This window comes from Rhinopithecus bieti, unplaced genomic scaffold (assembly GCF_001698545.2).
Source record: "Rhinopithecus bieti isolate Rb0 unplaced genomic scaffold, ASM169854v2 scaffold_1618, whole genome shotgun sequence".
In the NCBI taxonomy this organism is placed as follows: Eukaryota; Metazoa; Chordata; class Mammalia; order Primates; family Cercopithecidae; genus Rhinopithecus; species Rhinopithecus bieti.
In genome coordinates this window covers 7,589,708-7,598,437 of record NW_016803937.1, presented here as the reverse complement: position 1 = coordinate 7,598,437, position 8,730 = coordinate 7,589,708, and the positions used below count along the sequence as shown (strand labels likewise).

Below are 8,730 nucleotides of genomic sequence, written 5' to 3'. Positions count from 1 at the left end.
TATATATATATATATAATGTCCCATCTGTATTTTAAATTGTTATACACCACCTTTGAATATTATGCTTCTTTATAATTCTCTTAATAATTGAACAAAGAATGTTATCCACAGAATAAATCCCTAAAATATGCTTGTACAAAAATATCTGGACTACTTAAATTTACTAGTGTGCTTCCTTATGGCACAGTTTTCTTCACTCAAGTCTTGAACATTAGCTCTTTCATTGTTGTTTTGAAGTTTCTCTTTACCCAGTGAATGAAATTAAATTTTTTATGTTTTCTCTCCAGGTTTTCTTTGACAGTATGTTTTCCACAGATTCGTTCATAGTCATCTATCTACAAACATTTCTGACTTCCTCTGTTTCATTTTCTATCTCACAATTCTCTTTATTCAAGTTATATCTTAGAGGTCTTCCTCTACAATGCTACAGAAAGTTGCTCCATGAACCAATGTTCACCCTCAAAGTCTGCTCCTTGCTGCTCCAAGATGAGATGAATACAGAAATGGAGATTAAGCACTTAAAAACTTTACAACTATTTGACATTGCCTTGAAATTCAAATGTGTGATTTTCAGACTTGTCTCGTTTAACTGGGTATAGATTAGTTTGAGTATTACATAGTTAGTACATGGGCAAAAGCAATGAGCAAGTCATGGGCTCTTCAACAACTTATAGGTCCAGGATACATCGGGAAAAACTATGCGCATGTGCACACACACACATACACACACACACAGAGAGAGAGGAAAGTTCCTTCATCACAGATAGTTTGAGATGCATCACATTAATGGACCCCAAAATGTGCAGGTTCTCGCAAGCTATGAGGTTCAGCACTTGCTGGAATTAAATATGTATGTGTCTACTGCTTTAGAAAAATACAGTTTTTTCTTTGATAAGACTCTTACAACATAGCCTAAGTATTCTTCGCTACCTTTTCTTCCGAATGAACTTCACTGAACTGTGAGTTGCCAGTTATTTTTATGTTTCAAAGTCTGGATTTTCATGGGCTTTTGGTTCATTAGCATTGGCTTTCCTTAACATCATGGCATAGAGTAATGGGAAGTCTTCCATTACCAACTCTAAGTCAGATTGAAGGAAAACACAATTGCCACAGTACATTTAATCACTTGGAGTGTGTATGGTGTCCACTTCATTCTTAGATTTAATGTTTTTTCTTTACCTTCTAAACACTAAATTTAGAATAGGCAGTAACCAATTTTGGTTCCAAGTCATTGAGTACTCATTCATTCCCCTTACACTTCCATTAATATGGCAACTGGCATTTAGTTTCACTAACACTGAGCTTTATTATTAAATGGATTCCTCTAATTATTTAATGTAAATATGTTTTTAGATGCTTTCATCTCCTGATATAACTAAATTAATTCTTTTTTGATCCAAATGAGGTAGCAATTAAAGAAAGGTAGTAAACCAGAATATACTGAGAGCTACCATGTGCCTAACATGGTGCTAGCCATGAGTTAGGATATTAAAAAGTTGCCTCTTTGATCACTTACTTTTAGATTCATGCTCTGGTTTAGGGACTTGATAGTAAATATGTACTGAATATCTAGTTACAAGGCACCATGGCAAATGGTGTAGAAAATAGAGCAGAAGTTGAATGGTTGGCACTCCATATCTGCATCTGCAAATTCAAATAACCATAAATTTAAAATGTTGGAAAATGAAAATAACAATACAACAAAACAAATAAAACCATTTTACACAGCACTTACATAGTATTAGGTCTTATAAGTAACCTAGAGATAATTTAAAGCATGTGGGAGGAGGTGCATAGGTTATCAAATACTCATAAAAATACAGTCTGGACCCAAGTGGGATGGAGAATAACACAAAATAATATCCATAATGACCAAATCCATATCTTTACCCTAATGTTTTTAGATAAATGACTCTTTGCTTTTAATTTTGACATATTAAAAGTTAATTTTAAGTGATACAATAATTTGTTTTTAATTCATACTAATTTTTGTGTTAAAATCAACCTGGATTGAGCACATACTATCTGCCAGGCTATTCTAAATACTTTTACTTGCATTCATCTGTTTAATCTTCACAACCACTCTGAGAGGTAGAGACTCTCGTTATCTTCATTTTGTACTATCTTTAGGTTTTGTTTGTTTGTTTGTTTTTCTTGTTTTCTGAGACAGGGTCTCACTCTTGTCTCCCAGGCTGGAGTGCAATGGCACAATTTCAGCCTACCGCAACCTCCACCTCCCAGGTTCAAGTGATTCTCCTGTCTCAACCTCCAGAGTAGCTGGGATTACAGGCGCCCACCACCACACCCAGCTAATTTTGTATTTTTCATAGAGGTGGAGTTTCTCCATGTTGGTCAGGCTCATCTCAAACTCTTAACCTCAGATGATCCACCCGCCTCAGCCTCCTGAAGTGCTGGAATTACAGGCGTGAGCCACTGAGCCTGGTCCTATCTTTAGTTTTGTAATTAATATAAATATAAAATATTTTGTATTTTATAAAATGGAAACTGAAGCACAGAGAATTTAAGTAATAATTTAACCAACATCTCATAATTAGAAAGTAATAAAAGTAATGAATATAGAGATCTAAGTAATTGTTCTTCATGGTTATGCTTTATCAGAATATGTACTCTAGAAATTGAAGCAAACCATAGTTTCCCAATTCAACAACAACAGAGATACATTGGTATTTAGACATCTTCACCAGCCATAGAACAATCAGTGAAAATCTCCGTAATTTCCTGATTAAGGAAATTCAGCACTTAATTTAATTAAGTGCTTAATTAAATTGAGTGATTAATTTTTAAGAATTGCTTAAGTGCCTATTATGTGTTGCCAGCATTATAGAGGTAAATAATACAGACAAGGTCCTTATCCTTATGTTCTGTGGGATCTAGAGGAAGGTCTGGAAAATATTCACTTATACTAGTGTTTCCCTAAATGGAAGCCATCTCCATTTTTAATCTACTATAAAATGATAACATCAAATAATTTTACTGTCACTTCCTAAGTGATGGAGGGTTTTTTTTCCTTTTAAACATGATCTTTCATATGTGTTATTTCTTAGCCTCTCTAACCCTCTTCCTCTATGTTGTATAACTGGTCAGTCATAAAACTCAGTCATTTGGCGAGAAATCAATTAAAGTATAATGTATAAATTCCAGGGGACATTGGAAAGACAGAGCAAATTATAGATCCTGAGTTTAGTCACGCATCTGCTTAGTTTTGTATGTCAGCGTGTCTTCATCTCTTTCAAGCTGTTTCCCAGTCAGGCTAATTCCTCTTGAAGAAGGTAGAATTTTTTCATGTTGGAGCCAAATGAAACCTCAGCAGAAACTGGAACCTGAAGCTATGAGACCAAGAATGTAAGGTGTCAGAAATCTGGGTTCTGCAAGTTTTGAACTGTCCTAGCCAGGGAATCATTTAATTTAACCGAATCTGTTTCTTTATCTACAAGATGAGGAGAAAAAAATAATAATACAATTTCACGAACACTAAACTAAGTAAACAATGGAATATTGGACAAATAAAAGCAGAACACCAGTGTAACAATATCATATGACAAAAATAAGGATTTTACAATCAAGCAGATAACAGCTCAATGGTTTAGCATAGAGGCTTGTGAATTAGACTGCTTGAGTTCAAATACTGGCTAAACTACTTGCCAGTGGTATAATCTTGGGCTAGATACATGATCTCTCTAACTCTCTGCATTTTTTTAAATTTCTAAAATTGTAATAATAATTGCACCTGCTTTGAAGTGTTTTCATGATTTTTAAATGAGAAGATACATGTCTTTAGCATAGTGTCCTAAAATAAGCCTGTATTTTATTATGTAGTTAGTATGTACTAGATAGTATTCCAGATGCTTTATATCTGTTGTCTTGTTTTGTCTTTAGCATGATCCATTAAGATGTTATTGTTATTACCTGAATATTATAGATGAGGAAACCAAAACAAAGTAAGTTGCCCAAAATTGTAAAGCTAATCGTGAAACAAAGACATAAACCCCTACATTGTGAGTTCATAACTCATGCTTTTAATATTATACTTTATTATCTACAGTGATGGCAAAGAGAGAAAGTAAGGACACAAAGTCATTACCTCAAATTCCAATTTACTGCCTGTGTGACCTTAAGCAATTTTAAGTACTCTGAGTTTTAGTTTCCTTACACAGGGGTACACAAGTTCGTTGTGGGCATTAAATGTATTAACACTTGGAGAAGTATAGCATATGGCTTGCATATGCACATAAGTAACTTAATTATATCATAATCAATTATGAATGTCTTAATTATTAATTAGTCTTTGCTGAAGGTGATTACTTAGCTTTAACCAGAATAGTAGGAGAATGGATGTCATCCAACAGAATTGGTTCTGTCAGTCTCAACTGACAACAGAATTGGTTCAGTCAGTGTGCTGGTCTCAACTATCTACGCTGATTCAGCAGCTTCTTTTTACAACCAAATTTTTGTGCAGATAACATATGTCCCCCAAATGTAGCCACTGTTGCTCAATGATGCTCTATTTCTAATCTGAGGCTTCCATGTCTGTGTTATTCCTGCAGAGTGCTGTTGAGTGCTGAGGTCATGGGCACAGGAAATGTTTTTAAGCACTACTGGAGAAAAACATCAAAACAAAGAATCTCAAAATTTCTTATTAAGTACAGAGGTGAGGTAAGTTCTAATTGTACTGTATGAGGGCACTTCCTACTTAACCTACTCCTCCATTTCCACTCCTAGCAAAGGTATTACAGCCATTAATCCTTGCTCTTCTAAAAACCAACATAGCATGGTTTCTAAATCCCTTAGCATAAAGCTAAATGTGTGTGTGTTTTTTAAATTGGTAATTTCCAATGTTGAAGAGATTGGGGGAAATAAACCCTCTCCTCCACAGCTGGTATGATGCTATCAAACTATCTGACAACAAGAATATATGTCTGTATAATAGAAAATAACAGTTACTAAAGATACAGTAGTGTGAGTGTGAGACACAAAGTAAAAGTTTCATAGTCTTTCAATATTGTTTTCAGGGTTTTATACAGTTTTTTTTCTGAAGATAGACAAACATAAGATGTATAATACACCATTTGGAAAGTACAATACATAAAAAAACTAATCACCAATATTCTACCTTCTTTTCCAAGCCCCCAGGAGCGACTACTGGAGTTGCCAGAATAATATGCAGTCCAGGAATTTAAAGAGGATTTTCTTCATTTTAAAAATTCAAAATCTCTCCATGCACCCCCCTGCACTTCTCCCCCAACCTTACATGTGAAGGGGAAGACTATGGCATAACACATACCATTCAAATTCTTGCAATTCACATATCAACTTGGAGAATATGCTATCTTCACCTGCTTATTCTAGGTTTTTGTGGTTTAGAGGTGGCTTAACCCCAAAGTCACTCCCAAGGTCCCCTGTTGTTACTAATGCTTTTGTGTTTTTCCCTCTTTCACTGTGTGGGCTGGAACTAGTGACTCACTTCTGAGGAATACATCCAGAAAAGTGAAGGAATGCCACTTCTGAGGAGGTGACAAAATAACTGTGACTTCAGCCTGGCTCTTCTCTTTTCTCTGCCATTCATCACGTTTTGAGCTGTTCATAAGGAGACCTATATGGCCAGCAACCAAGCTCTCTGGACCTGGACAAAAGGCTGCTGGGGTTCAAGTTTTACTAACATTCATATAAGTGAGCTTGAAAGTGAAACTTCCTCCAGACAACCCTTGATATGATGTCGTTTCTGGTAAAAAATGATTGCGATTTTTGTGAGAGATTCTGAGCTAGAAGTTGCAGCTATGCTGCACATGCGTTCTTGATGCACCAACACTGTGAGACAAATGGTTGTTGTTTTAAATTACTATATTTTGTGGTAATTTCATATGCAGCAATAGGTTATTCTTACATTCAGTCAATTATTCCTAATTCCATGTCTCTTCAATCCTGATACCAATTATAATCCATAATGCTGGCTGGCATCACAAAGAGTTTAATTGTTATCTATCTTTTTAACTGACAATTAAACATTGTATTAAAGCTTTTTTTTTCTTTTTATACTCAATTATCCTGTATTCCTAACTGGAGTAGGGGTTTGCTTGGAAGAGAATAAGAATCTTTAGAAGGTGAAGTGAAGGAATCATATATCCATAATTTGGTTGGTTGTGCCCACAGTGAATTTATGACTGTATTGGCTAGCATCATCCTTGAATTCTTTTGACATTCTATTGATCTTTAGTTTAGTTACCATTTGTTTGAGAACAAGGCAGTTTTACTTCATCTCTCTGCTCTCTCTCTTTTTTATTTAGTTGTTCTGCATTGCAGATTTCTTTTAGTTTTTGTTACCCAGCATCTTTTTCTCTCCTTTCTGCTTTATAGAAACCACCAATCTATAAACCAAAACAGCCCAAAAACCAAACAGCACACCCAAACATGTCATCATTAGTCAATCAATCGATAAATACTCAATGATGATACTATGCAAAACATATGTTTCGACCTCCAGGTGGATAAACCATTACTTGCTCCAGGAAGTTGGGACTCAGTCAAATGAAATATTACCCACTCAGTGCTTACTTGCCATTCAAGGTGAGGGTAGTTCCTCAAAACGTGGTTTTATACAGCATATTTTTTCAATGTAGTCTTTCCCAAAGTAAGTTAAACAGTTGCAGTTTAGAAATTTGTTACATATTTTATGGTCACTTAAAACTACTCTTGAGTTAGGATTTGATCCTTTCTTTGGGTGTTTAGAGCAAAATTACAGGAGGATTTTGGCATCCCTTTATCCATTTTGAAGTCAGGCACTCATAGTAACCCACTCTGCATTCTAAAATATCATAAGAGATTTAGAAAGGCTTTTATTGAGAAAATGGGAGCATTTATCAAACAAGGATGAATTTGCTTTAGGTTGTGTTTAATACAACTAAATTTCTTAGCTCCTGGTTATGTTAATATAATTTAAAGATGACCATAAAATTTTGTTCCCTGGAGCTAACCCTTTGAAAGCTAGCTGCGTTTTAAATTAATATGAATAATACATGAAATGTAGATGGAAATTTTTTCAGTCTCATTCTATTGCATCATTATAAGAGATGGCAAATAACTGCCCAAAAAAGAAGTACAAAATAAAACTGGATAGTATGTATTATGCATTCATATTATTGCTGCACATCAATTTTTCCACTAACTTTTGCAGTACAGGACTACTGAAAATCATTGAAAATATTGATTGTAAAATGTATGCCATGCTTTGAAAAATGGAGAAAATCCATAACTATTCAGCCTGATTTGGCAATAGGATGTTCATCCATTATGTAGAAAGTTCTCACATATTACTTGCCATGTTTAACAATTAAAATAATATCAAAAGATGTTTTAAGACAAAGTATTTTGAGCTCAGTTAAATCTTTCTTGAGCTTTAGAAAACATTTTGGATACTTCATTTGTCTTCATTCTACCAATATTTATTGTAATACATGCAATTTAGGTAAAATTAATTCCAAGTTTTTAAATGTTTTTGTAGCTATAAATTACTGCAGTTTAGTGTGCATTAATAATATATGGCATAAACTCATGTCATTTTAAAATTTTGTCTTCGAAAAATGTGTAATCTTCAGAACAACACGATGTAAGTAGACAGCCTGAGGATTCTCAGAAATGCTTGGCAAAAAGATGGGGCTTCCTCTAGACAAGCTGGATAGTGACCCCAGCTGTGTTTGTGGTTGTAAAAGAGCAATGCTTGCCAGGCACAGTGACTCACACTTGTAATCCCAGCACTTCGGGAGGCCAAGGCAGGAGGACTGCTTGAGCCCAGGAGACCAGCCTGGGCAACATAGTGAGACCTTGTCTCTACAAAAAAAAGCAAAAAAATGAACAGGGCATGGTGGCACACGCCTGTGGTCTCAGCTACTTGAGAGGCTGATGTCAGAGGATCGCTTGAGCCCAGGAGGCCAAGGCTGCAGTGAGCTGTGTTCACGACACTGCACTCCAGCATGGGTGACAGAGAAAAATCTTGCTTCAAAAATAAATAAATAAATAATAAAAAAATCAACACTAGAGACACTTGGGTTTCCCAGGTTATATTATAGGCATAAATGAATAGGGGAGTTAGGCATTATCTGGTCCAAGGGAACTCTCCTGGCACCCATGAAGCACAGAAGACACGTATCTATCCACCTATGCATACATTGGCCATACTAGTTCTGTAGTAGAGTTGAACTACATAAATACATTTGTAAATGTATACATGGATACACAAATACATACACACACCCTTTGATTAATGAGCCAAGAAAAACTCTAGGAGACATTTTAAAAGTTAAAACTAGTTTTTAAATGTTGAAAATTGTAAATCATTCCCAATTGCTTTTCTAGAATTCTGCAATGCTTCTAAATAACATTTGGTTAATATGGGTACAGAGGGTTTCACTGGACAATTCTATTAACTGTTTAACTCCCAGATAACCACAATGATACTTATCTTGCTCTAGGGAATTGAAAAAGAATTTTAAAAACTTCCAATAACAGCAACAACAACAGTGAAGTCAGAATTTCTACTTAATGGAGAAGTACTAGAGGCATTCCCATGGAGTTGGAACAGGACAAGAACATTCACCATTTTCACTATTAAATTTTTATATCAGAGCAGAACTTCCAGCTTTGGCACTGTTGGTATTTTGGGCTGGATAATTCTTTGTTGTGGGACCTGGATGTCCTGTAGGATGTTAGCAGCATTC

The 8,730-nt window shown here is 35.2% G+C and overlaps 1 long non-coding RNA gene across 2 annotated transcripts in view; it reads left to right on the top strand.

Annotated features, from left to right (window-relative positions):
* The window catches only part of LOC108521319 (uncharacterized), a 25,208-nt gene extending 17,411 nt beyond the window's left edge, over nucleotides 1–7,797 (top strand). The window contains exons 2-3 of one of the 2 annotated variants that reach the window (XR_001883166.1): nucleotides 4,567–4,675; nucleotides 5,476–7,797. This is a non-coding gene — a long non-coding RNA (uncharacterized LOC108521319). Of the gene's footprint in view, nucleotides 1–4,566; nucleotides 4,676–5,145 lie in introns of both variants that reach the window. The other variant, XR_001883165.1, reaches the window with a different exon arrangement.
* The last annotated feature ends 933 nt before the right edge of the window (nucleotides 7,798–8,730 follow it).